The 27,455-nt window shown below is 40.7% G+C and overlaps 1 long non-coding RNA gene across 2 annotated transcripts; it reads right to left on the bottom strand.

Moving 5' to 3' along the window:
- Positions 1-889: 889 nt before the first annotated feature.
- Positions 890-25,912, bottom strand: LOC132206051 (uncharacterized). Of its 2 annotated transcripts, none has more exons than XR_009442782.1 (5): positions 25,799-25,912; positions 20,946-21,013; positions 20,271-20,370; positions 12,390-12,485; positions 890-6,829 (listed from the first exon to the last, which is right to left on the bottom strand). It is a non-coding gene; the product is annotated as an uncharacterized LOC132206051 (long non-coding RNA). The 2 variants fall into 2 exon arrangements; XR_009442781.1 differs by having other exon boundaries at positions 20,950-21,013.
- Between the last annotated feature and the right edge of the window lie 1,543 nt (positions 25,913-27,455).

Here is a 27,455-nt window from a genome sequence, read left to right as displayed (position 1 = left end):
CTTGACCTGAAACATCAGCCTTCCTGCTTTTTGAATGCTACCTGGCCTGCTGTGTTCCTCTATCTCGACACTGTGTTATATCAGACTCCAGCATCATCAGTTCTTACTAGCTCTTACAAAATTAAGCTTGGCTTCTGAAAAGAGGAAATCATTAGCCTAACCCTGAGGTGGATATGAAAACTATTTCACTGAATTCATACAACACCAAAGACTATAAGTATTATTTCTCATTCAACCAAAATGTTAACATAATAACTGTAGAGTATAACTGGCAAAGCTGCTTGTTGCATCTACCTTTTCGCTGATAGAGATCAGGAAAGTCTGAAGTTTCACATATATACATTATATCAACTGTTCTATAAAATAAAGTACAGCCCAAATTGAATTTAAAATATGAACTTCCAATTAAAGTTGGGGTCAGATTATTTTTCAGGCAATCATATTGTGAGGTCACTGTTCGATTAGCTGAGCTTCCCCAATGAATTGGATAACATTCTGCCCTGAAACATCACTGTCCCAAAATGGCTATTGTGTTTGTTTGAGTGACAGAGTACATCATATTTCAAAATAATTTTTTAAACCACCTGTGAGATCCAATAAAACACTACATACATACATGCATTTAAAATGTATTTAGAAATAAAATTAAACTCTGGGATCTGGGTTAATGATGTTCAAGTTGCTGCAATTGATGTCTTTAATTACATGTTTCGAATACTCATAACTTGTCAAAGAACAAGAAACTTCAAATAGAAAAAGGGAAATTGTGCCATTAATTTATTTAATCTATAAAATATAACTGAGAATATCTTTTTTGTTATAAAACTACAGACCATTTATTAGATATATCATTATGTTTTATTCTGAATGGAATAATAGTTGAGTTTAAATTCATAATTCTTTTAAAAGTCACAGAATTTTGGAAAAATCAATGTTTTGTTCAAACTATTCTCATTTCAGGCAATTTTTTGTTCTCCACGTGCCAAAATACAACCTCAGCTCACTCTAACTCGACACCTTGTGTTTTGCCATTCTCACCTCATTTCTGTGGTGATTGTAACAAGGTCAGCCAGGTGGATATCATAGAACATAAGTTCCCCGATTGGGACTGTTAACCTGGCCCACTCAGGGAGCCCTGGCTGACAGATAGAAACTGGAGTGTCAGAGGTTCTGACACTCAAATCACCCAATCATTACTTGCTTTTAGATTCCTGCCAACGCATCTGGTATTGATAAGAAAATTTGGGTAAAGCTCCATTAGTATTATATAGTATAATGCAATGTTGCGTGCTAAATTGGCCCCATTAATACAGGTGATGAAGAGAGCTGGTGAGGGCAGGGGTTTTGGGAGCAATGTACAACATTGTTAATGATACAGGAAAAGTTTGAACTCTAGGATTTGTCCATACAAGGCCACTCAAAGTTATGAGCATAAAGTTTCCAGTCACTGGTGGTGAGAGAGATTGTTATGCTTATGATTAAAAATCTTATGTTACCAATAGACTGAATGGTGAGATATTTTAAATCAGAATTTGCACTTTTGCGAGGACAAATATTTTAACAATATGAATTTGGTGCATTACAATTTGGTGGCATAATACTATTTTCTCATTTTGTAAGAGTCCTATGTGAAACAATTTGGCTTAATTCAATGCAGTTCATGGGCTTGCAGTATCAAACCAAGTGTAAACTTTGTGCCAACTGGCTTATCACATGCAAAAACAAGACAGGTTTGCACAGGAAATGGCAATGTTCCAATGGTGCTTTGTGGGGTACTCTTTTGGGTTTAAGCTGAGGTACATTTTAGGAACAGAGTAGAATATTGTGTGAAGCTGGATCTGCTCTTCCTGACTTGGGAATGCTGAGAACTTGGGGATCTAGACCAATGAAGGGTGATTAATGTTTTAGTGCTAAGCATTCCATGCCTGAATAATCACAAATAGGAAGATTCTTAACCCCTACCTGTAATAAAACAAAAATTGGGTAGAAACTAAAAAAAGCCCAATCAAACAACTTACAATTTGACTGAAATAAGAAGAGAAAAAGCTGGAAATATTCTGCAGGTCTGCCAGAATCTGTGGAAAACGAAGCAGTGTTAATGAATTGAATTGATGATTTCCTCTCAGAACTGAAAAGTAGTTAGCAATGTCTCTGTAAAGCAAGTACAGAGGCAGGGAGAGAGGGGTGAAAATAACAGCAAAGACCTGTGATGGGCTATTCAACAGGCAAGATTACTCAATGAAAGATGCTCTTTGGTCTGCCCAAAAGTTGTTGGTCTTTCAGAGGAAGGAGTTGCCCTCAACCGAATGCTTCTGGCTGGCACATCCCAAGGCCCAGGACTACATGCTGAGAGATACACTGAAGCTTGGGGCAGCTGCTGCCAGGGCACAGTGGGGAAAGACCACTATCTGAGATCTTTCTGCCAAAGTACAATGGGGGCCTATTCAGTTATCAGACCCTCCCGATGTCTCATGTGTATGTAAATATACATAAGAACAAAAGAGAATGCTTTGGGTTTGTTTGTTCTACAAATGTAATGACTGTACAGAATCAAATTGCTCTAGAGACTATGTACATATAAAGACGTGTATGAATAAAGTACATTTTGAAATAAAAAATGTTCAGCAGGCAGGATTAAATGATAAAATAGAATAGCAAAAGAGTGGGGGACGGTGGTTGGTGACAATAATGTGACAAGAAACAAAAGAAAGTTCTAACGGAGGTGAAGTGAGAGAAAAACTAGTATCACTATCAGCTTCCAACCAAAGGAAATGGGCAAACTTAGTGTTGAAGGGATGGTAGGAGCTGCCGAAGCTGGAGAATCTGGAGACCTGGATGAACACAGCAGGCCTAGCTGCATCTTAGGAGCAGAAAAGCTGACATTTTGGCCCGAGGCCCTTCTTCAGAAATGTGGGAGGGGAAGGGGATTCTGAAATAAATAAGGAGAGAGGGGGAGGCTGATAGAAGATGGATAAAGGAGAAGGTAGGTAGAGAGGAGATGGACAGGTCAAAGAGGCGGGGATAGAGCCAATAAAGATGAGTATATGTGGGGAGTTAGGGAGGGGATAGGTCAATCCAGGGAGGATGGACAGGTCAAGGGGGCGGGATGAGGTTGGTGGGTAGGAGATGATGGTGGGACTTGAGGTGGGAGGAATGGTTAGGGAGGCGGGGATGAGCTGGGCTGGTTTTGGGACGTGATCAGGGGAGAGGAGATTTTGAAGCTTGTGAAGTCCACATTGATACCATTGGGCTGCAGGGTTCCCAAGCGAAATATGAGATGCTGTTCCTGCAGCTTTCGAGTGGCGTCACTGTGGCAATGCAGGAGACCCAGGATGGACATGTCGTCCAAGGAGTGGGAGGGGGAGTTGAAATGGTTCACAACTGGGAGGTGCAGTTGTTTATTGTGAACCGAGCGGAGGTGTTCTGCAAAGAGGTCCCCAAGCCTCCGGTTGGATTCCCTGATGTAGAGGAGGCCACAACGGGAACAGCGGATGCAGTATACCACATTAGCAGATGTGCAGGTGAACATCTGTTTGATGTGGAAGGTCGTCTTAGGACATGGGATGGCGATGAGGGGGAAGGTGTAGGGACCGGTGTAGCACTTGCTTCGGTTGCAGGGAAAAGTTCCGGGGGTGGTGGGGCTGGAGGGGAGTGTGGAGCGGACAAGAGATTCACAGAGAGAGTGGTCCCTCCGGAAATCAGATAAGGGTGGGCGGAAAAAATGTTTTGGTGTTGAATCTGGAAGGCTATAAATTGTGTAGTTAAAAGCTGTGGACCTGTTCCTGAAGCTTTCATTAAATGTGTTGGAGACAAATTGCTCATTGCATTTCTGTAGCAATTGCAATGAATTCTAAAATTGTAGCAGGGATTCCTGTTTATCTGAAAGAAGCCCTGAAAGAAGAAAATTTATTTCCTGTTTTCTTCCAAGAAGGAGTGTTGCTTTCTGGGAACAACATCTCTGTCCTGTCAGAGCTGCAGGTGCATATCATGGACACTTAAGTGTGATTTAATCTCACCGATGTGTTCACATCAACCTTGATCAACAGCAATTTTGGTCACTGCTGACAGAACCACAAACTGCGGGGAATCAAATTGAGAAAAAAGTAAAATTTAAAGTTTACAAAACCGAAGGAACTGCAGAGGCTGTAAATCAGAAACAAAAATAGAAATTGCCGGAAATATTCAGCAGATCTGCATCATCTATGGGGAGAAATCAGAGTTAATGCTTCAGCTAAGTGACCCTTCCTCAGAAATTGAAAGTTTGGTTGTTTTTTCTTAAGAATCAATGGCCAGAATCTTTCCAGCCCTTGTTGAGTCAATTGGGAAAATAGAGCAAGTTCAGCAGAAATTAGATCTTTTATGGTGCGAGAAAGAAGTTTGATTGTCCAATCAAATTTTGAATGGAAAGTGGCCTATTTGCATGTCATTAGTGTCTAATCTCACTTTGCTGATGTGTAGTTTCCTATTTTCCCATCAGCCAGATAAAAACCAGACAACGACAATTCCTGGCATGAAAGTCAGAATGGGATCTGGTGGCTCCAGCATGTCACTTGCTCCACCTTAGAGAAAAGACACCAACATTTCAGGGCACAGTCCAGGGGCACTAAACCAACCACATGCCTCTGTCTACTTGCAATACAGCTCTGCACTGCAATTCTGCACTTTGGAGCACACTGGCTCCTTTCATTGGAATTCTGCTGCCAGAACACTATATGCAGGGTCAGGGTCTAACTCATAGGTTTGATCAGGGTGCATCTCAGGGCTCTTTGCTCACCCTCTTAGTATTCACCCATATTCTGCCTATGCAGATACTCATATTATATCTGCATTGCATTGCTGTATTCTTTTGTGTTTTTGTCCCTTCAGCCTGAACTGAAATGCTCCCAGGACTTCTTTTTGCCTTTCCAAGGGACTGTGGAGGGGCAGGGTTGTGATGCAGTGGACATTTAGTCCTGGGGGGAGGGGTCAGATAAACGGAAGTTAAGTAGGGTGTTATCAGGGGCCGTCACTGTGGTTGGGAACTCAGTTGTAGGGGTTGGAGGAAGCATGCTAGGATGCAGCTGGGACAATAATTGTGAAGGGCAGAAATTCAACGTAAAGTGGAATAGACAATAGAGCGTGGCAGGGAAAGGGGTAATGCAGGAAAGGGAATCATTGACAGTCATCACCACTCTGCATTCACAGGGTGCTCAACCAAGGAATGACTGTGAAGAGTAGTGGGATCACCTAGTCTGAGAATCTAAATCTGTGATACTCAATGAAGTGAGGCCGCCGATGCTTTCATCCTCATGAAATGGCAAGTGCACAATGGGAGATGAAAATAGCTACCACCACATCTGGAGTGGACAAAGTAGATATTTCAGAGACAATAAGGACTGTGGATGCTGGAAATCTGTAGGTGTGAGACTGGAAAAGCACAGCGGGTCAGACAGCATCCAAGGAACAGGTAAGTCAACATTTTGGGGCAAAACTCTTTGTCAGGTATTTCACATTGTGAGGAAGGGGGTTTCACTTACATACAATAAGTGGCCCTTGAAAGACCAGTAGCATTAAGTAAACACCGACACAGAACAGGTTAAAGAAACAATTGATCACCATGTGTTGTATGTGAGCCTTACACATTAGCCTCCTGTATGGAGTACAAATCCTGGACCCAAATATTCTTGACCGCATCATGCAACTTATAAATCCATTTCACTAATGGCTGTGTGACACAAGTAATGATTTGCACGCTGGAAAGGTTCACCCTTGTTGACAAAATAGATATCACCTTCCAAGGCCCCACAGCCTGCACACAGAGTAGGAGTTGGTTTACACCTTGGCCATAAAACATTCACATCATTATCTTATATGCAATGCCAGCTTTCTTGGATTCTGGGGAGAGACGTCCTCATTATTGTCACACCACATAAAATATCCTACTGTATGTATCTCAAAAGGCAACAGACATCTCGATCAAGGTAGCTATGTGCAACTTCAATGCGAGGCACCCCACTGGCTTCTTTATTGGGGCCTCTATATTAAAGATGCTGCTCAAATGTCATTTGTGTGTATACAACAGCTGTTCAATGATCACATGACTGAGGAGCTGCTTTGTTTCTGCCATTTTCCGCATTGGCTCATCAGAGCCATCCCCATGATTCAGGCACAGAAGCTGCTGTCATCTCTATGACCGTTCCATTACGGACTGCCCCATGAATGAATGAGGAACACGTGTGTCTGCAAGCTCAGGACCAACATTCTGAGCACTAATGGCTAAAGTAATGGACTGCAGGTCTGTGCGGATATCCAACAGGTTCTGAGAGTGCAGGGCCTGACTCTCCATTGAGCCATGCACACTGCCCAATGCGGTAGACAGATAATCACATACCAGAGTCAGCAGGGTACAAACAGCATTGGCAAAGCCCTCCAACCTTCAATCCATTTGCCTAGTGCTTCCAACAAAACTGCATGCTGCTCCCATGTCTGCTTGGATATTTGTACAAAATTGTTAATGGCTGACACCACAGGATCCTCTCCTGTCTGGAGCTGATCAGGTTCCTGGATTCTGGCAGTCCTCAGAGTGCCAGCAATCTGAGATGTTGCTTCCTTTGCTTGCAACAGAGAGGGGGAAGCGATATGCTCACTTACTGGTGTTCCAAACTCTGATCTAGTTAACACACCCACTGAGGTGTGAGTATTTGGCCTGATGGGGTGATGGTGTGGTGCAGGAGGCAGCCTTGCTGTTACTTCTCCTGAGGGATCTATGGCTTCTCCCTCAGGGTGAAGGAGGGGTTTTCTTGTGGGTCTGCCTTCTTGACGGAGTTTACAATGCAGATTTGACTGGTGTCTGCAGAAGACAAAGAGAAAAGGAGTTGAGGAACTCTCGAGCGGTGTCAGGAGACATAAATTCTGACAGTGACAAAATTTTTGGTCACATCTGAAACCAATCTTTTATTCACACCCATTGGCTCTAACATTTCCATCAGAAGGCATGGAGAAAACACACTCCATAATTACAAAAATACTTGCCCTACTAATACCAAATAAACTAAAAACATGAACTAAAACAAAGGATCTATAAGAGTTCAGCCCATGCAGAACAGCTTGAAAAAACAAGGTTAATGCGTCCAAAATGCAGCTTATTTCTTAAGCAGTAAAAAGGAACCACTGTCAAGCTGAAATAAAATCCTCAGAAGATTCAATGGATTACATTTAAACATGAGCGTACTCCACCATTTACTATATCTGGCAGTGCAAATGGCATTCTGTTTTAATTGAGCTTCCATTACTTAAAATTGCTGTTGAGTATGGCAGTAAGTAGATTCTGAACACGTAAGAAAATCGAATAATATTCAATAGAACAATATTTTTCCAACTTCCTATGCAATTTTCTGTCTGCTATTTATTTCAAAACATTTTAACCAGAGAAGCTGAAATTTGGTCTGTATATACCCATTAAAATACACTCTGGTATGCTGGGTGCAGTTAAATGTGAAGATAATCATTTTTGCTTCAATTAATACATAAGACTGTTGCTCTGTGATAATTGTCATTGTCAGTGAAGACATTATCTTATTCTTGACTCTGGTTAGGAGAAACCAACATTGCAGATGAAAAATTAATCAAAATTAATTTTCTAAAACAATATTGGAGATCTCTTCTGGAACTGATGGGATGTTTTAATTCAGAATTTGCTTTTCGTCAATGCCTAATTGGTTGATGATTGTGAAAAGGTTGGCTGAGTTTTGTTTCCTATCAAGATATTCATCTGTGATCCTATTAAAACATTGTCCACATGGGGGTATTTAATGGAATCCTGAGGCAAGAATTTATCCAACACACTGTGAGATAACAAAGTGTAGAGCTGGATGAACACAGCCGGCCAAGCAGCATCTTAGGAGCACAAAAGCTGATGTTTCGGGCCTAGACCCTCCATCAGAAACGGGGATGGGGGAGAGGGTTCTAAAATAAATAGTGAGAGAGGGGGAGGGGGATCAAAGATGGATAGAGGAGAAGATAGGTGGAGAGGAGAGAGACAAGTTAAAGAAGCGGGGATGGAGCCAGTAAAGGTGAGTATAGGTGGGGAGGTAGGGAGGGGATGGGCAAGTCCGGGGAGGACGGACAGGTCAAGGGGGCGGGATGAGGTAACTAGGAAGGAAATGGGCGTGCGGCTTGAGGTGGGAGGAGGGGATAGGTGAGAGAAAGAACAGACTAGGGAGGTGGGGATGAGCTGGGCTGGTTTTGGGATGCAGTGAGGGGAGGGGAGATTTTGAAGCTTGTGAAGTCCACATTGATACCATTGGGCTGCAGGGTTCCCAAGCGGAATATGAGTTGCTGTTCCCGCAACCTTCGGGTGGCATCATTGTGGCACTGCAGGAGGCCCATGATGGACATGTCGTCTGAGGAATGGGAGGGGGAGTTAAAATGGTTCGTGACAGGGAGGTGCAGTTGTTTGTTGCGAACTGAGCGTTGGTGTTCTGCAAAGCGGTCCCCAAACCTCAACTTGGGGATCATCTATGTTCTGCTCGCAAAAAAGACCCTGAACTACCTGTTACCTGCCGCTTTAATGCACCACCCTGCTCCCTGGCCAACATCTGTCTCTGGCTTGCAGCAGTGTTCCAGTGAGGCCCAAGACAAGCTGGAGCAACACCTCATTTTCCGTTGGGGACTGTACAGCCCTCCAGACTCAATATTGAGTTCAATAATTTTAGGGCCTGAACTCTCCCGTGTCCCAGGCCTCTACCCCAAACACCATGCCTTGTTACCACATAGCCTGCCATTACACACCCCCTGTTGTTAGTCACTAACAGTCCCCAATAACAACTACTCACAATCTCAGCCTGATCATTAGCCACTTCTGTGTCTGTCCAACTGTCTTTCTCTCTTTGGGCTCTATCCTATTGTTTACTCCCTACCCCACCCAGCTCCCTATTTTCTGCATATAAACTGACGTTTTCCCAGCCACGATCAGTTCTGAGGAAGGGTCACTGAGCCGAAATGTTAACTCTGTTTTTTTTCTTCACAGATGCTGCCAGACCAGCTGAGCCTTTCCAGCAACTTTGTTTTGGTCCCTGATTTACAGCATCCGCAGTTCTTTCGTTCTCTATGAAGCCTTGGTGAATCAAATATGTAAATAGTACACAGAGGCAGTACTGAACATTGGTAGTGGAGGGCATGTATGTTTGTGAATGTGATGCCTGGTGAGGGAACTGCTTTGTTCTAGATGGTGTCAAGCTTCTTGAGTGACAGAATCCCTACAGTGTGGAAGCAGGCCAATCTGCCAATTGAATCTACACTGACTCTCTGAAGGCCATCCCACCCAGACCCAACCTGCTACCCTAGCCCTTTAATCCTGCATTCCTCATGGCTAATCCAACTAGCCTGCACATCCCTGAATGCTCTGGGAAATTTAGAGTGATCAATCCAGCTAACCTGCGCATCTCTGGAATGTGGAAGGAAACCCATACAGACATGAGGAGAATATATAAACTTTACACAATCAATTGCCTGAGGATAGAATCCCTGGTACTGTGAGGCAACAGTGCTTACCACTGTGCCACTGTGCTGCCTTATTGGAGTTGCATTCATCTAGGCTAGTGGGGAATATTTCATCACATGCCTGATTTCTACCTTATAAATCATAGCCAGGCTTTTGGTGGACTCATGAGATGAATTACTCGCTGCAGGATTCCCAGTCTTTGACCAGTTTTTGTAGCCACAATATATGTCTAATCCAGTTCAGTTTCTGGTCAATGCGAATCTCCAAAGTGTTGATTATAGGGGATCTAGTTTTGGTAATGCCATTGAATGTCAAAGACAACAGTTAGATTGTCTCTTATTGGAGATGGTCATTGCCTGGCACTTAAGTGGTGTGAAATTTTTGCCATTGTGTATCCAAACCTGCATATTGCACAGGTTTTGCTGTATTTGAACATGGAGTGCTTCAGTATTGGAAGAGTCATGAATAGTGCTGAACATTGAGTAGTCTTCAGCGAACATCCCCACTTCTGACCTTATGATGTAGGGAAGGTCATTTATGAAGTAGCCGAACTGTTTGGGCCTAGGACACTACCCGATTGAGGAACTGCTGCAGAGATAGCCTGGAGTTGACATAACTGACCTTCAACAACACATCCATCTTCTTCTGTGCTGATTAAAGCATAGAAATAGAATTAAAATTGTCACTTTGTTAAAATTGTGCTCAAAACAGATTTACAATATTATGGAGCCTTCTGATTTGACAGACATTAGCGTTATATTTTAAATGTCAGAAGAAGTTTACATTTATTGTTCTATGTCAGTTAATTACCAAGCAAGTTATTGCATAGTACTCCATCTAAATTTATGCTAACTGATGACTTTTGATTAGAAATTAAGAAGTCACCAGGGTCATTATGGAAGAATAATTTGCCCAATCTTTAATATCAAATAACACTGCTGATGACAAAGAAGTTGGGTGTTTTCAAATGAGTAATGCACATTATGCATTATAAATAGTCACTAATATATTTCAAATGTAGGAATGTGTGCGGAGATTACAACATTCATAATTAGATAGCTTACAAAATTGTTTTTAGCACCAGGCATTCAAAAACTGAATGCCAACATGATTTTGAGAGTAAAAACCAAAAGAACTGCGGATGCTGTAAATCAGGAACAAAAACAAAGTTGCTGGAAAAGCTCGGCAGATCTGGCAGCATCTGTGAAGGAGGAAACAGAGTTATCGTTTTGGATCCGGTGACCCTTACTCAGGATGGAGAGTTTTGAGAGTTGTTTTCGAAAATTATTTTACCCTTTGTTTGTCAGCATTCATCCCTACTGAAGGCCATAGGAGCTCCATACTAGCAAGCGCAATGCAACAATGAAACCTATTCCCCACTATAATTTTCCTTCTTGTGCCATGGAAGTGATTGTAAACATGGCAGACTTCAGAATGTGTGTTAGGGGACTTGAAAGTTGCCATTTTATTACTTTTAGTCTGAATGAATAGCAGTCAGGTTTAGTGCGATAACCTCTACGTATATTCATATTAATAACAATGTTTGGATGATCCAGATGGCAGCCCCAGCTGATTGGTGAATTTATCAAGTAGCATAAAGACAAAGGAAGTACCAAACTGTGAAGTCCTGTCAAAGTTGCAGTAAAAGTACCAAAGTTGACTGAACCATGCAACTCATTTAAGCACTACTGTTCGTTTTAAGGCTACATTCAAAAGTGGGCCAAAGTTTGGAGTGACTGTGTTTCCAATATGCTGCCCCTCTGCAAAGTGAAATTGTGCATTATTGATCATTCCACATGCTTTTGACACAAATGTCCAATTGATTTTGTGGAAAACGTTACTGCAGGGATTTAAATGAGTTGAAATATCAGGATGAGAATTGGACTAAAGTGAGATGTTGGAGTGAACAGGGAGAATCCTAACTACAGGGGAAGTGTTAGTTGAGGGAGAGTGATAGGATAAAATTTTTTAAAAATGAGTCTTTCAAGAATTTAAGTGGTTTTCAATACCAAATTATTCAAATTGTGACAGTGAAATGAAAATATAGGCATGTCTGCTATTATGCATGTTCTGCTGAAGCAAATTGGCTGTAATGCTGGTTGTATAATGTGAACGTTCTGCTGTACAGGTGTAGCAATTTTCTATGGTGACCTGACCTCACAGCGTTGAAATTTCCTGTTTAGTTGCTTTCCCACTATTTTAGTAATATGCAAAGCAAATAGTGGGGAATGGTACAACATGAGAGCAATCTTAGAATATTTTCATTGAATTTGGCTGGCAATCACCATTAGTCTTATCATTGTTTTGCCAGAAAATACGAGTCAATGTTCCCCAATCCGTGGGGTGCTGATAAATAACTCTGCAACAAAGCAGAGCCAAGGGAAGGCTCTGACAATTAGCAACTGAAGCCTACATCTACATCTTGTCATTCAGAGAAGATTCACCCCACTGATTCTTTGAATTGAGGTGAAATGTTATGAGGAAAGGTTGGGCCTGTCTCTACTGGATTATAAAAGAATGTGCGGTGATTATATTGAAAAAAAATGTAAGAGTTAAATGTAAGAGGGTTAAATTGAGTTAAAAGTGATTTTGTTAGAAAAGGAAATAAGCAGAAGTGAATGGAACAGAAGATTAGCAGATGTACTCTAGACAGAATTGCAAAGTACCATGCCAAGGATTGGTAGATAGAAATGAGAACACAGCCCAGGCTGCCCAGTCAGCAGGATAAAGGGGAGGCCTTGAGTAAACCTGATTTATGTAAAGTGGGAAATAAGAGCCATTTGATTAACATATGGTTATAAAATGATCAGGTTAGAGATAGAGCATGTGATCTAAGGTGTATAAGCGATGCAAACTTATGGATTTTTTCCAGTGTTCGGTCTTAGAATGTTAGACTGACTCTGCTTACCTGTACTGAACTCTTCGGGCCGTTTGTCAAGCTGAACGAATTTGAGCAAATTTGACAGGGTAGATGTTGAGACGATGCTTCTCCTTATTGGAGAGGCTAGAATTAGAGAACACAGTTTTAAAAATTAAGGCATCTCTCATCTAAGTCAGAGTTGAATATCATTCTTTTCTTCCTCAGAAAACAGTGGTGGCAGGGGTATTGTATATTGTTGAGGCTGAGTGAGATAGATACTTGATTGAAAAGTAAATTAACATTTGTATGGTTGACAGAAAAGTAAGCTAAGGTCACATTCAGATCAGCCATCATCTGATCTAATTTGCAAAGTTGGCTCGAGGGCCTAAATATTCTATTCCTGATCCAAACTTGTATGTTCATCTGCCTTAATTCTCACATTGACACACTCTCAGTGTATAAAATTATTAGCATCAGAAGTGACAAGAGTTCATGTTCTTGGTTTTACATGGGCAATAGAACTTTTAAACAATGATATGACAATCATTTTGGGTGTATCTATGTCGAGTAAGGATTGTTGAATAAGTAATTTTATGTAATGTGGAGTAGTAATTTAAATTCTGATGCAATATGAAACAAAAAGCTTGACTAGGGCAAAATCTGCACAGTTAGCAATATTGGAGCCTGACTTTGCTGATTTAGAGCAAACATATCACAACTGGATATAGTGTTAATGACGAGGCGACAGTAAAGTTCCTGCTACAATGGTTCTGAGGCTTAAGGGGTGACATGAAGCTGGTAAGGATTTTTTGATTGATATCTCTTGAGTACAACTAATCAGAGTAACTCCATGTATTATGAACAGTACTGAAGTAGTTGAGACTCAAGCACGCAAGCCGACCCCTGGAGAATGTGAAGCCTGGGTTAATCTGTGAGGGTTAGCAGACAGAGACAATCAGCATTAAAACTATGGGAATAGTTTTAAGCCAGTCTCTTCATCCAATACTGCAGATTAAAACCGGCCAAAAAACCAGAACTGGAATTATTCCAAAGGATAATGCTTTCTCAAGCATATTGCAAGGATTTACAACTGATGTCTTTTGACTTGCTGGATATAGGGTGAAGTGTAAATAGCATTCCCTTGAAACATTTTTATTCATTCTAGCTGATTAGAATATTTGACTGAAATGGATAAATCTAGGATTGTATCAAAATGCCACTATAACCTAAATCCAATATTATCAAATCGTTTCAAGGAGAAGCCAAGAAAGTAGTGCACCTAAGGTTCATTAGGTATACATCAAAGAAATGGTAAGAACTGACAATACTAAGTAACTATTATATTTCCCATGTTGACCTCTCATTCCCATCCTTCTCGGACTTTCCCCCTTGTTCACTCCCTTGTAATATCTCATTGCCTCTCATAATTGCTTTCCCAGCACTAATTATCTCCAAAGATTTCCTGTCTTTGCTATGTAATACTGGAGCTGTCAACAATATTAGAAACATGCAGATAAAAAACAGTTCAGGAAAGCAAAGGACAAGGAATAGGTGAGAGCATATTTAACTGTAAAACCGCTTTAATAAACAAATATGTGTTCGATTAGATTATTGCTTTTAATGAACTGGGACATCAATCTTGAACATAAATTATTTTAAATCTCCATGGAATGACACTTCTATTTTTAAATATGCACCTGAAGGAACAAATTATACACACGAGGGATAGAACCTGGTAAAATGGAAGTTTGATCTAATCTTCCCTGACTTGTTCACTCGACTCTCTGCATTGCTAATTTGCTTTAGATGCATTGGGATCATGCTAATCTCTCTGGTGTCTTATAAAATCATCAAACATACATTTGTACAACAGGAAGAAAATATAGTCTGGACAACCAATTTAAGAGACAAGTACAAGAGCACAAAAGCAATAGATGGCTTTTCAAACTGAATTTTTGTCAGATCTTGCCTTGTCTCTTAAATTTAACTAAGTCTTTGGAAAATGGTTACAAAACCTTCAATTCTGCAGGGTATTGTTGTGTGCTGAATATTCATGTTTGCGAATAAGGTTCCTTGCTGTTTGTTCTTAAGCCAGCCTCAGGACTCTTTTAATTACTTCAGAGTGAGTGTGCAGAGCCAATAGCACCTTCATGCTAGATATGGTGGGTAATCTAAACACAATCTGAAGCTCTCCTTGAAGCAGAATAGCATTGACCCTGCATTGGCCACAACTTGTCCATTAAGCAGCATGATACTTCAAGTGCACATTCCTTACCGTGGGACAGGGTGAGACCAGTGAGGGAATGATAAGGAAACAACTCCTGCATCTGGATCCCACTACCTCATGCCATGTCCCATCCCTTGTATCCAGACATCTGAGAGTCAGAAATCAATTTGCTCAATCACATGACAACCTGCGGCTGAGATTCATAATCCAGAATTGACACCATCCTTAAATCGAGGGGTAGACACTGAAGATGGCACATTAAAGCTGAAGTTGTGACCATTTCAAACTCCACTGTTTTGCCACATCACAAGTGAAAGCAGTCTGTTTGTTTTATTGTGGAAGTCATACCTTTCATTTATTCTCATAATTAGGGCTTGGATTAATACTGCAGAGGATGCTCATGAATTTTCACTTCCCCAGAGAAAAGCTGCATCTACATTGGGATATTGATTAGCCACCCTTGCACATGTATCATTGCAATGGGACTGTATTCACACATCCAGTAATATAGGGCTCTGCAATAAATAAAGCATTCACCTGCAACAGTTCCAGAATAGCTCATGGCTAACTAACACACGTAACATTCCCTTTTGCACTGCTTTATTACTGCAGGTAACCCATTAAAAGTGAGTTAATGATTGCATAAAAATCTTATATAAAGAAATCTTACATAAATATCTCAGCCAATTGGCAACAATGTAAACCATTCAGTGCAAAATGAATACAAGCAAGATCCTGTTTCTATAAAAGCCATTGCAAATTTTTTGGAAATATTCCTTTAAGTAAATTTGCCTGTTGAAAATTCAGTCTTTGATGATTCATTATTTTACATGTCACATTCCTGAATGTTTTACATTGGAGTAGCCCAGATGAACTCCACATTATGGATCCAAAGGTACAGAATTGGCATTGTGTCTTGAGCACATACATGAGGGTAAAATTAGCCTAGGTCTGTTTGCAAGAGTTAGTCAGAATGTGCCTCTGTTTTTGCCGAGATCATTTCTGTGGGCCAATGCAAAAAATATCCATTTGTTGGCTAACAGGTATCTGTACCCTGAAGCTTCGAACTGAGTGATAAAATTAGGCTGGCATTTAACCATCTTAGTCCAAATCTGTACTCTATTTTCCATTACACTGCCTGTGCCAATTTAATTGGGTTTTTAGAAAAATGCCGTTGTTACCTAATACAAATCAAGATCCTATATACATACATAAAACACTTCTCATGACTAGCTCACATCTGAGAATATTTTGTACCCACTATTTGAAGTGTAGTCACACTTCTGTTGTAGGAACTGTGGCAGCCGAATTGCACATAGCAATCTCCCATAATCTGTAATGCGGCAATAATCAGAAATGCTTTTTCTGTTGTTGATTGAGGGAAACATATTGGCTAGGACAAATCACAGAAAGAAATCTGAACTATCAACCCTCTGCTGCCTCATGAAGGAGCAATTAATTAAGTTAATTAGTGAGGTTAATTCATTTCCACATAGCCCTGCTTCTTCATTTCCAATAGTAGACTAATTTTCTCTTGAATACCTCAATAGAATTTGCCTCCATCATATTCTCGGGCGGCACATTTTATATCTCAAATCTTGCTGGGTCAATAGGCATTGCTCCCTTTGCCAGTGAGCTGAAACCTAAGCCTTCTTGTTCAAAGATATGTTGCAAAATTGGGTAGAGTATTTGTGGATTGGGAGACAGGTCGTTAGAATTTGGTGTTTATAAAATATTGGTGTTTGTAAAATGCAGGGAAGGGGCAGGGGGAGTATTGCATGGTCTCCTTAAAAGAGTGAGCTTTTTCTATACTTGGAGTTGTCTGTGAGCAGCTTGAAAGTTTTGCAAGTACAGAGAGCTCACAAATTGAAAAATTTGTATCAAAAGGCTATACTATTCGCAAGCCAAGCTGCATTTTCACCAAGACAACAGGTTTTTGAATTTAGCCAGTCATTTTGAACCAGACACTTGGATATATCTGTCAAATTTGCACCTGATGGTTTTAATAACTTAGGACCAATCCAGTTGTAAGAAATTGATATGTCATCATGGACATAAAGGAAAGGGGCAGTTGGAAAATTAGGAGAGTTTACTGCTACCTGCTAAAAATAAGCCCTCAGCTCTGAGAGAAAGCTTCATCTATTCACAATAGTACCACAACACACCTAGCTAAGATTCCTGACAGAAGAATTGACAGAGAAAGCATTCCTGACGGAAGAATCAATGGAGAAGACACAGCACATTCGAGAAGGTATAGCCTGGCTGTAATTTTGAGAGGCTAAATTCTGTTGGTTTATGGAAGAACACAACATTAGAATCTTGCATTATTCTGGAATAGTTGGCAATTAGAAGAGGTTTGTTTGGTTTGTTAATAGTGCAATCTGCCCCTATTGATAATAGTCAGAGTTCGATAAATAAATTGTTACTTGTCAATTGTAAAATGAATGTCAGGGGTTTATTTGATTTAACCACTAGAAGTTGCTGAAAGACAGGTTATACCCTTTTTCACACTCGTTTTAATGGATTATAGCACAAGGTGCTTCTCCTCGGAGTTTTGGGTTTGGTTCTCAGAGGGGTGTCAACTTCCACTTTATAACAGATAGGAACAGTTTTTCTCTATTGACTTCATCTTGATCCCTCATTATTTTATATCCCTCTGCCAAATTTCCTTTCCTTCAAAGAAAAATGTCTCACATGCTAAATTTATTAACATAATTGAAGTTCCTCATCCTTACTACCATTTTTATGATTTTTTTTTCTGTGACCTCTCTAATGATTGTTACATCTTTCCTAACATATATTCAAACTACAGAAGGGAGATAGCGGGCTTGATGACATGGTGCAATGAAAACAAACTGTCTCTCAACATTGGCAAAACTAAAGGACTGATCATCAACTTCAGAAAGAAAGGAGGACAACATGCCCCCAGTTATATCAATGGGGCTGAGATTGAGAGGGTGAAAAGCATCAAGTTCCCCAGAGTGATGATAATCGATGAACTGTCCCGGACTTTCCACACAGAAGCGTCAGCCAAGGCAGCACAACAATACTTCTTCTTCCTCGGGGGATCTGGAAATTTGGCATGTCCATAAGGTCCCTCACCAAATTCTACAGATGTATCACCAAAAGCATATTGTCCGGGTGCATACTAGCCTGGTAAGGCAACTGCTTTGGCCGGGACCATAAGAAGCTACAGAAGGCGCAGCCCAGAACGTCACAGAAGCCAACTTTCCATCCATGGGCTCTATTTTCAGGCTCACTGCTGCAGAAAGGCAGCCAATATCATCAAAGACCCATCACACCCTGGAAACGATCTCCTATGACCTTGTCCGTCAGGCAGAAGATACAGAAGCCTGAACACAAACACCAGCAGGTTCAGGAACAGCTTATTTCTGGCTATTATCAGAATGTTGAATGGACTCTAGCCTCAAATAATGTAACCTGCAATGTAACCTATCTGTGGATCCTTTGCTTGCTGTGATCTGCCTATACTGCTTTTCACTGTATTTCAGCATGTGACAACAAAAATCAATTTAAAAAATTAATCAAGCATCAATTGCATGTAATACCCAAAACTGGACATAAAAGTCCAAATGTGGCTAACTAGTGCACTATAGAGGTTAAATATAATCTCCTTGTTTTTGTACTCTATGCCCCTATTGATAAGACCTACATTGCTGTATGCTTTATTAGTCATTCTCTTAACCTTACAATACACTCTTCAATGATCTATGCAATGATCTATTGTGCCTCTTCAGAACTGAATCCTTGGGATGCAACCATCTCTCCCTGTTTTTCCTAACAAAATGAATTGCTTTACAGTTCTCTGCATTTGCTATGTCTCTGCCTATTTCACCAAGCTGCCTATGATCTTTTGCAGTTCTGCACTATCCTTCTCACTGTTGACAATGCTTTCAAGTTTTGTATTATTTTGAAATTATGTCTTTTACACAAGTGGTACAGGTTATTAATGACTATCAGGAACAGCAAGAGCTGTGACATCAACCCCTGACAAACTCCACAGTAAATTTTTCTGCAGTCTGTGGAACATCTAGTAACTGTTACTGTCTGTTTCCTGCCAATTAGCCAGTTTGGTATCCATATTGTTACTATCCCTTTTATTCTATGAGGTATAACTGTGTAATGTGACACTTTATCAAATGTCTTTTTGAAATCCATGTACACCAAATCGATATCATTATTCCTGTCAAATCTCTGTCTGCTTCCTTGATGTACTACTGGACAGGTTACATGCTGTGTGTACTCATATCAGATCTTGCCTGCATTCCACAAAGGCACCACTAGAAACTAACTAAAAACCGAAAGAACTGCAGATGCCATAAATCAGGGACAAAAACAGAAGCTCAGCAGGTCTGGCAGCATCTGTGAAGAAAAAATCAGAGTTAACGTTTTGGGTCCTGTGACCCTTCGTCAGAACAAGATCCAGCTGTAAACAAGAGGTAGTGGCATTTGAAACATGTGGGCTATGGTGTGATTTGTGAGAGAAACAGATGAGAAGTCTGACGAAGCCCATCTCAGCATTGGGAGCTCCATCATTTTGCTTTTGACAAGCAGCATGATGAGTTTCTCGATAGGAACTGGGAAGTTGCCAATTAAGGGAGATTATTGCTCATTAAATGCCAAGTTAAAGGTCCAACTCACTGAACTAATATTCAGTTTTCTAACTTACCAAATGCAGCAAACAAGCTCAATGTCAAGGAGACATGAAATGAAAATCGGAGGAGATACCTGGTGAATTCAGCTCGTTGTTTGCTCTGAAGGACCTCCACATTGCATATAACTGAACTCTACTCAGGGGCGATCCAATGGCCACACACGCCTCTTTCACAGACTCTGGTGTCTGACATTTGCCAACCCTTCATTAACTTCCACGGCATCTCACTTCCTAGGGTCAGAGGAAGGCAGTCAGGGTGGAGCCCGAGGGTCCAGTCACCTTTGGAGTGCCCTGAGTGGAGAAATCTGAGAGGGTTGTGTGTGATTTCCCCTCAGGATGAGTGCCTCTTGGCACAGAGCTGTTTCGTTGTTAAAAAGGGGCAGGTGCGGTTCTCACCAGGTTCCACGGGCCCCTATCATCAAGCCTTCGTCATGATGACCAATAGCTAGAGCGATGGAATAAAGCTGTGTGCACCTGTCCCACAGACTCAGAAAGCATCACAGCCAGTGTTTACAAATGGCGTGCAATGGATGACATTGACAGCGAGGTTATTGTGAGAGTTACAGTGGAATGAGTCATGGGGCCTACACTGTTTAGTGAGACATAGAAGTCTAGCATCCCCACAGGAGCAATCCTAGTCTTCTTCTGTGAGGGTCATGATTCTATTCTTGAATGAGGTGAGGAGCCTATTATTCAAACCTGCTCTACCTGTATATGTTCTCTCTGGGCTATTTTCTGTAGTAATGAGAGAAAGGGAGGGATTGAGAGAGATGAAAGTGGGTGGCAGGGCTATTTGTCTTGGTGCCAGTTGGCGAAAGGTGGTGGGGTGTTCCAATAGAGAGAGGAGGCAATGCAGAGAGCATGAATGGTAAGAACTGAGGGATATTGCAGGTGGGGAAGTGGGAGTGAGGGAAGATGTTGCAAGCAAAAGTGAGATCGGGAGAGCATGAGCCTTGTTTGGAGGTGGATGCAGCAGTAGACAGCAGTAGAGATTGTATGATAACAGAGAGAAGATTGTCGCATTTACCCAGGAACAGCGGGAAAGGTCAGTGTTCTTCTTGAGACAAGGCTGGCCATTCCTCTGCACCATGGAGTCGAACCAAGCTGCCAGGGTCTTGTGGTGTATACTTTGTGAAATAAAAAGACATATTGAATGAAGAGGAGCAAACATAGAACATAAATTCATCCTCAGTACTCAGATAACGAATGAAGGAATTTCTCAGAGTAACGACAGTATCAAATATTTGGTGATAATTTCTCGGCAATCACAACACCCATTCATTGTTCTCTCAGTTTAATTTCTTTTGAATTTAGTACTCTGTGTATTAAAGAGATTGTTAATAATTTACGCATATTTCCATCTATTTTTAATAGTTAGTTGGTTTAGAAGAAGCTCCACTGTGGGGCCCAGTTATAAATACTGACATTGGAATTTGCATTTATTTCTCTATTTCTCAAGTTTTCCTGAACATTTTCAACTCACATTATGAATTCTTTGCCACTCTGGAGTTGAGGCAATGTGCTTAATTGTGATCTATTTAGCTGACTACAGCTTGTGTTAGACTATAATTTAGACTAAAAATAGAGTTTGTGAAATTAATTTATAGGTAAAGAAATAATACAAAGCAATGATGTCATTAGTTGGTTCTGATAGTGTCAGAAATTGGAAGAGTAAAGATTGAGCATTCAATTTATAACTTACTTACAGTCAGCGTAACCACTGTGTAGCACTGATATGATGGATTGATCTTGTTTCTGACATTCTGCTGGCTAAAGGAAGAAAGCAAAAATAAAACAGAACAAAATTTATTGAAGTCAGCTGGATAAATGCAGTCAACTGTATTCACTTAAAATACGTGCAATATTTAAAACTTAAAGATTGGCCAGAAATCTAGTATGTATCCAATCTGGTAGATCACACCTGAAATGCCCTAGGCTAAAATACTTTAAGAAAAAGATTATTCATCTGAGAAGGCTGAGGCCATTGTAAATGATTGCATCTATACCTTTTTGCTGCTGTGCTAAAGCAGTAGACAGAGAAGTTGCAACACTAACTATTTTTTAGTGGACATGTAAATAGGTGATAAATTCTTTTAGGCTCCACCCTGGTCTCGTGTCTGACAGTCTTGAAATCACTTCGTCCGAGGGTGGGACTCAATTTGTGAACTTGGGCCATGCAAAGACTCAGAAACCTGAAGCAGAAAGCTTTAAAACATCATTCGTGCCTTTTTAATTAGGGCCTTTGAACATCGGCACAGATGGCTTAGGAGTAGTTGTAGACCATTAAGCCTTTTGTGCTTGCTCTATCCTTCAATAATGTCGTGGCTGATTTGGGTGTGGTGTCACCTCCACTTTTTCCATCTGCAGGTGCCTCCCCCCATACCCCGTCCCCATGGCCCTCCTTGACTCCTTTGACAGTGAAGACTCTGTCACACTCAGTCTTGATTAAATTCGATAACCTAGTCTGTGCCTTTTTCCAACGAAGAGAATTCCACGGCCTAACAGCCCTCTGAGAAAAAAAATCTTTCCATTGATTTGTTTTAAAATCATAGAATCATCTTTAGCCGAACAAGTCCATACTGACCCTCAGAGCATCCCATCTAGACCCATCTCCCTATAACCCACATAACGTACACACCCCTGAACACTACGGACAATTTAGCATGGCCAATCCACCTCACCTGTACATCCTTGGACTATGGGAGGAAACCAGAGAACCCAGAGGAAGCCCACACTGATATGGGGAGAATGTGCAAACTCCACATAGACGGTCACCTGAGAGTGGTTCCTGGCACTGAGGCAGCAGAGCTAACCAGAGCCACCATGCAAGATTTTTTTGTAACCGCATAAGGGGAACCTTCGTCTCAGAATCCAGCCTGTCAAATACCTTCACAATCTTATTTCAATAGGTCACGGCTGGTTCTTCTAATGTCCAATTGGTCCAGGTATATCCTTCCAAGGAATGAGTCATGTGCACCTTCTCTGAACAACCTCTTGCACAGTTAAATGCTTTTTCAAATAAGGAGGGAAAAATTGTATACAGCACTTTAGATGTGGGCTCACCATGATCCCATATGTCAACAGTAAAACTTCCATACTTTTATAATTCATACAATGCAATAGACATCAACAATTCCATTTCTCACCCTTATCACTCCATCAAAGTCTCAAAGCCTGAGGGGAGTACTCTTCAGTCAAGGGAGACTGCCTTCAGTCAGGGAGTACTGGGACAGTAATTAAGTGCATCATCTGATATCATTTGAGGGGCTTGGACAGAGTCAATTGACTGCTAGGGACATCCGGGGCCAGGGATCCCACACCTCTACAGTCCAGGAAATGGATCATTGACAGTCCTGCAAGTCTAGTTCAACCAGCCCAGGCTGTGGTGTTGGACTGGGGTGGATAAGATCAGAAATCACATGACACCAGGTTACAGTCCAACAGGTTTATTTGAAATCACAAGCTTTCAAGCTTCGCTCCTTCTTCAGGTGTTAGTGATAGAGGAAGTATCAGACACAGAATTTATGAGTAAAAGATCAAAAGGTCACACCACTGATGAGGATGTACTTAACAAACCTAAAATGATGTTAAATCTTCAATAAGTTAGGAAGTTTTAATTGATTATATGGGTATGTAAATCTCTGAATTTCTTTCAAGTCACTGACCTGAGAGAACTGAACGTTTTATCAGTGTAAAGAAGAGATGACGTTTTAGGTCCGACAATGCATGTTAGGTGTGAGGCCTTGTTTAGAATCTGTTTGTGTTTTGGTTTGGAGTCAGATTGGTTTTATTTCTAAAGTACGATTTTATAAAACGCCACATTGACTGACTGCCTTTAAATTGTGTGCAGTCCAGGAGTTAGTGCTTAATCAGTTAAGGAACTGCACAGAGGTCGGTCAGAGATTAATGTGCTACCAGACCTGCTGAGCTTCTCAAGCCTTTTCTATTTTATTTGAGATTTCCACCATTCACAGTATTTAAGTTTTATTTAGGTGGGGAAGTGTTTTTGAGAAGGATGCAAAGAGGCTTTGAGGGGTTTGGAGAGTTTAAGTGAGTGGGTAAATATATAGCAAATGGAATACGATATGGAGAAATAAGAGGATATCTATTTTGGTAGGAAAATTTGAATTTTCATTTTTAGAAATAGAGTAATCTGTAAATGGTGAGACACTGGGAAGTGTTGAGCTCCAAAAGGATTTTGGTATCCTTGTTAATAAGTCACTGGAAGTTAACACTTAAGTGTAGCAAATAATTAAGAAGTATGTGGCTCTACTTTCTGAGGATTTATGTGTAAAGAAGGGTTGTCTTAGTGAAAAAAGTAAAGCCTTGGTGAAATTACACTTAGAGTGTTGCACACAATTTTCGTCTCCGTATCCATGGAAAAATATACTTGCCTCAGGCAGTAGGTGACTAGATTTACCAAACTAATTCCTGGCATTGAGGGATTGTTCTATAAGAAAAATTAAATGGATTGGGTCTTTATTCTCTGAAGTGTAGAAAAATCAGAAGTAATCTCATTCAAAAATACAAAATTCTTACCAGGATCTAGTGGATAGATGCAGGAAGAATATTTTCCCTGGCTGGACTGTCTCAGACCAGGAGCAGAGCTTCAGAATGAGGGGCAGAACATTTAGGATCGAAATAAGAAGTTTCTTTTCTCAGTGGATGAGGAATCTTTGGAACTTGTTATCCCAGACAGGGTTAAGTGTTTTCAAGTGTGAGATCCATACACTTCTACATATGAGAAACATCATAGCCTCATAGACACTTACAGCACAGAAAGAGGCCTCTTGGCTTACCATGTCTGTGCTTATTGACAAAGATCTGACTACACTAATCCCATTTTCCAGCCCTTGGCTCATAACACTGAAGACTAAGGAAATCCAAATGAGTTAAACACAAGGAGATAGCGCACAAAAATCATGATGAAGCAGAAGTTCAGACATGATCTCACTGAATGGTACACAAGATCAAAAGGATGAACGGCCTGCTCCTATTTATATTGTTTTTATGTTATGAATATTCCTATGTTGAATAAACATGAACTAGACTTGCCCAGGATTGTACAGTGTGAAGGAAAAAATGAAAAAAAATTTAAAAGACATTGCTGTAATACTTTCTTTTTCTCAATGTATTATTGTTTTATGTGTGGCCTAACTGGTTTAATGGTGGGAGTTAGACAGATAATTAGTGAGAGGTACTTTGCCACTGTTATATTGGTCAAAGGCTGCATGTAGCTGACGCAATTGTGCTGATGAAAATTAGAGATACATTAGACACAGAAGCAAGAACTTAGTGGCACTGAAAGGAAAATTACTTGATGAATTAATTACAGAATGTGAACAAACAATTGTTTGTTCTAAGGTGCAGGACTGCTGCAAGGTAAGAAGAATGCAAATACTAGCCAAGGTCTGCAAAACATTTGCAGTGATTTAGTTTCATTGTTGCACATCATTCTGTCCTTCCCAATACCCTTCTAGGTAATATCCATTCCTTTTATCCTTCTGGTATCATCCCTATTCTATTTTCTCCCTTTTCCCCATAACATCCCTATCCCTCGTTCCACACCTACCATTCATTGTTTCCTATCTATAATGTGTGGGCTCTCACTGCCAGGCTATTGATATGGATTTGCTTCTCATAGGGAGGGCCCCTTCTACCCTCTTCACTCCATCCAGGTAAGGTTAAATGCTACTTAGCTGCCATTGCTTGTAGTCCCACCATACTCATTCCTTCTCTCCCTGATGGCCTACAGCTGGTACCCAGTGCACATGCTTAAAGAAAACTAGAGAGGCAAAGGCAGCATCAAAAGGGGACTCCCAGATGGCTGCCTAGAAAAACTGGATGAAGGGTTTCCTGAGGAGAGGTTGCGTAGGAAGCAGGAAAAAAACAGTACAAAAAGAGACAATTCTGTAAAATTCAGAGCAGACAGGGAGTCAGCAATCTCCTCTGACTGTATACCACAGGCCTTACCCTTCTGCTATTTTCCCTCTTGCAGTTAGCAAAGTCTTGCCTTAAAGAACGTCTTGTGCAAGTTGGTTCTGTTTCTTACCCCACTAAGGGAAAACTTCCTTTCCATTAGTCACCTCCATCCCATTTAAAATGGCACCAATGACTGAACCCATGCACTGCCCACCAAATAAGCCCAACAGGTGCATTGCTTATTCTAACATTTCATTAATGCATCAAGGGTTCTGAATGCAGTGACTTTTTGATCTATAAAGGGGGAAGGTCTTAATCTAACAGAAACAACACCTGAACTGACCAAACTGAACAGTTCCAGGCTTTAAAAAAATTGTATTATCACAGATATTATACTACCTATAAGGCTTTCCTTCAGCATGCATCCAATTGGTTCTCAAAAGACTCCAGGATTTAATGCCTCAACCAGTCTACCTGTAGTCAATTTCAAATGTTCACCAATGCACAGAAAGAAAAACATCCCGATCTATTCGCTTTTAGATAATTTCAACCAATGGCCCCTTCTCCTTCTTCTCTGATTTAATTTCAACCAATTCTTCAAATTTACGTCTCCCAGGCTGTTTAATAACTTACACAGCTCTGTAAGATTAGCTTTATTCCCGTTTCTGCAAAGCTTATGTTTCTCCATGTTTTCCTGAATCAAACCTGGAGTGTAGGGGGTGATCTCGCAGCTCTTCTCTACGTTGTAATGCACATTGGAAAGTGAGCTGACTCTTTAGCCCTGCTACACTCAGGGTCACCGCAGAAGTTAATAATTTAATCAAAGAGCACAAAGTCTTTGATTTATATCTCTGCTGGGATCAAGTTATCGGAAAGCACTGACCAGGTCCCTGTACTTAAGAGCTATTGTTTATTACAGATAAATAAATTCTAATCACAAGTAAACTGTCACACATGGCTCTACTACTTAAACACTAACCCCTGGTTTTAAACACTCTACACATATGTATAGATACAGACAACAGAAAAGAGAACATTGATTTTATGGGTTATGGGAAGAATAACTGGATGTGTCAGTTCAGTAGCGCCAGTCTATCGGGTTTATTTACATTACCCTTGCACTTGATAAGACTTTCTGGTCTCAACCACTGTTTCTTTAACCTCTTCTCATGAGGCTAAAGGCAGAAAGAGACACACACATGGAATACCCTCCCAGTAAGCTGAAGGCTTCTCCCTCTTTGTTCATACTCTTGAACTGCTTTCGTACCCAGGAACCATCAGGGAGTGTTTGTCAGGTTGGATGACCTTTGGCATTCATGACTGGTAATTATTGCACAAGCTAATCAGGTACACTCTGTACACACATGCTGTGGTGCCTTGCCACCATCTGTAAACATCACCATGCAATGCTTGAACAAAGCAGCAGTGTAAACATCACACAAAATGAGTTCCAGCAACTTGTTTTTAAAAGTGCAACAATTTATTGCACAGTTCCTTGGTGTTCACAATCAAATTCATTTTAGTTCACAATCAAAAATATAAAAAATAAGACAATATGCTCTTTAGATCAACTCTAATTCTATTGCGCCTCAGTGACTGAAACTGTTTTGTACTGTGTTTATAACTGCCCAATGTAATTTAGAAATTATTTTGTAACTGTAAAATTATTGGTTTGTACAAAATGTATAATGCCTCTATGGATTTATATAATGTAATTTTCTTATCTCTGCATCTACACCAACTATTATATTTAAGCATAGAACATAGAACAGCACAGCACAGTATAGGCCCTTTGGCCCATGATGTCGTGCCGACCTATTATCCTCCTCAGATCAATCTACCCTGCATACCTTACATTTTACTACCATCCATGTGCCTATCCAAGAGTCACTTAAAAGTTTCTGAAGTAACTGACTCCACTACCACTGCCGGCAACGCATTCCACACGCCCACCGCTCTCTGTGTGAATAACCTACCTCTGCATCTCCCCTATACCTTCCTCCAATCACCTTAAAATTATGTCCCCTCATATTAGTCATTTCCGCCCTGGGAAAAAGTCTCTGATTATCCACTCTACCTATGCTTCTCATCATCTTGTACACGTCTATCAAGGCACCTCTCATCCTTCTTCACTCTAATGAAAAAAGCCCTAGCTCCCTCAACCTTTCCTCACAAGACCTGCCCTCCAGTCCAAGTAGCATCCTGGTAAATCTCCTCTGCACTCTCTCTAAAGCTTCCACATCTTTCCTGTAATGAAGTGACCAGAACTGAACACAATATTCCAAGTGTG

The sequence above is a fragment of the Stegostoma tigrinum genome, chromosome 29, assembly GCF_030684315.1.
Source record: "Stegostoma tigrinum isolate sSteTig4 chromosome 29, sSteTig4.hap1, whole genome shotgun sequence".
In the NCBI taxonomy this organism is placed as follows: domain Eukaryota; kingdom Metazoa; phylum Chordata; class Chondrichthyes; order Orectolobiformes; family Stegostomatidae; genus Stegostoma; species Stegostoma tigrinum.
Note: the sequence above shows the minus strand (reverse complement) of the source record. Positions and strands in the feature narration are given on the sequence as shown.